Raw genomic sequence first — 2825 nt, 5'->3', positions numbered from 1 at the left:
GACATGTGTTTAATAATAAACATTAAAAATGCACTCAAAAAAATCTTTACAATTATTTTATTTTATTTTTAAAACTTAATTTTATATTACTAGTTTTCTCCCTTCTTATTTAATTTATTATGTAATTTTATGAACTCGATGGGTATAATTTCATGCATCACTTTCATAATACAAACACATGTATTGAATGGAAATATTGCTAATTAATATTTTGGTTTTTATATTTGTCAAATATTTATCTTTCTTATACTACTCATTGATTAATATATTATTTTGCAATGATTTTTTTTTTTTTTTTCATCTTGATTTGAACAATCTATATTTTTCATGTTGGTTGATTTTCTTTTTCTTCTTACAATGCGCCCCCTAAATTGAAATCCTAGCTATGTCCTTATTATCATGTATAGCAAAAATCCACAAATACATAAAATAAATGTGTGCGTAATGTAAAGGTTATATGCCCTGCAAAACCATTATTGACACTTATTATAGATTTTGATTTATTAAAATTCAAATAATATTGATGGTATTGTATTGGTTAGATCAGGAGACATCGATTTTGGTTGTCCATTAATTATGATAGGATAAATTTATGTGCACAAATGATAAAGGTATGTGTACAGTGTAAGAAAAATGGTCTTATTATAATAATTAATCTTAATATGTGCTTAGTTGGGATATGCACTAATTTTCTGTGGTTCAATCTATGTGGGATCTGTTCCAATGGATGCATCAACATTATAGAGCTTCTAGAACTTTGAAATCTCTGTTTGCTGCAGCTTTATGGCATATTTGGAGGGAGAGGAATGCTAGGCTTGATGGCAATACTGCACTGCCACATAATACTAGTACTGCTGCTAGACACACTCTCATAGAGTGTCTAGATGTCCAAAATGCAACTATCAATGACCTTGTTTCAGCTTAGGTTTTTTTTTACATCTTTGTATTGGAAGTGGGCCTTCTCATTCTAATTTCGGTCTATTTTTGTTTTGACTGAAGATATGCCCTCTGCACATCTGTAATTTTACTCTTATTTTTATTCTATATTACACCATCATTTATGAAGGGGAAAAATCTTAACTTTTATTTAAAATAGTTTTATAATTATCCATATTTAAGAGATGTGATGTTGTATCATATAATTACAGTTTATTTATAACAGTTATTTATTTACAGAGGGATGTGTTGATTGATAGAATCAACATGCCTCCTTTTGGTAAAGTTTAAGAAATGATCCGAGCCCTCTATGTATATATACGTGAAAGAAAGTCTGAATCCATCATTCAGTTTCACAGACAAAGATTGAGGGTGAAAGAGTGTTTTCTGCAATAGTTGATCTCAAACACAATCTGCTAAACATGGCAGGTATGTTTTTTTTAACAATGTTTATGCATTGGAACCATGTATTTTTTAACAATGTTTATGCATTGGAACCATGTATTTTATTATCGTTAAATTGTTACATGTGGTATTAGAGCCTCACATGGGCTCTAATGCATAAATTTATCAGAGCCTCACATGGGCTCTAATGCATAAATTTATTTTTGATATTGCGTATGAAATTTCTTGACTGTATATATTATTAGTACATTATGCATGAGATTTCTATACTATATACGTGTTTGAGATGAAAAAGGACATTGATATATATTGTGGATCAAATAATTTTATACCAGTCTTCATCTTATGTGTGTGTATATATATTATTGGTTCTGAAATCTATGACTCTGTTTCATGCATGTGAAAAATGGATAGGATATTGACATATGTGCATAGAATATACTAAATATATATTTGAGAACTTTATCTGGAATCCATTGTTTGGTGGTATAAAGTAGTTCTGTTAGACTCATTCTAATAGAATTTTACTAATTGAGTATATGTTTCGCATATAAGTAATATATAGTAGATATGTCAAATGATTATATAATATTTACTGTCTAACCCAAGTATCGTACAATAAAGTAATGACGGAAAATAATGCATGGTTTCAGAATTGTTGATCTAAAATGATTGTTAAAAAAAAAAAAATGTGGGTCATGCGTCTGCCTATACAACAGTGGTGTGAAAGTCCTACTTTGAATTTGATATATGCCATTTCTTTTACTTTTGTTATCCTTTGTCTAGTTAAAAGTTGTTATAAAGGATTAATTAAATTGGATATTATTCTGTAAATGTATTGAAATTGACAACATATACATTATTATGTATATTGCCTCATGTTTTATATTGATGCATATTATGCATATATATAAATTGGATATATTTGGGAAAATTAAATCATTTAACAATCTTAAGCATAAATATTATTAAATTGGAATGGGTATTCAGTCACCAAAGTGGCACATTCATGACAATTTCAATAGTATTTGGGTCTAGTGGCAAAACTATGATTTTTGCTAAAGTTGAAGGGTTGAAATTGCGTCTAATAGAGGCACGCAATAATTAAGCCCAAAGGTGTGTTATTGAGATTTGTCCAATTAAACGGATTGATGTCATTAATGTAGAATGTATAATTGATAATACATTATGCCCAAAGGTATATATATATTTGATATTGTAATATCTATAATTAATAAGCTTCAAAAGTGAAATTTGTTTCACTAGTGGGAGACAAACATTTAATAATATTGGCCCAAAAGAAATATTGTTGAATGTGATGTTGATTCCATTCGGAGTCAATTATTTTGAGACATTAATTATTAATTCTAGAAAGTTTGATTGTTTTTCCCATCAATTAAACTATATAATTGTGGCCTCAATTATTTTGATTTTATGTGAATTATATTTTATGTTTTTTATTCCATGACAGTTGCTTTATTACC

This window comes from Cornus florida, unplaced genomic scaffold, assembly GCF_030987335.1.
Source record: "Cornus florida cultivar Cherokee Brave unplaced genomic scaffold, ASM3098733v1 CherokeeBrave_3.0.0_Hap2_Chr06, whole genome shotgun sequence".
In the NCBI taxonomy this organism is placed as follows: Eukaryota; Viridiplantae; Streptophyta; class Magnoliopsida; order Cornales; family Cornaceae; genus Cornus; species Cornus florida.
The sequence above is the reverse complement of the archived record's forward strand: the minus strand, read 5'-3'. Positions refer to the sequence as shown.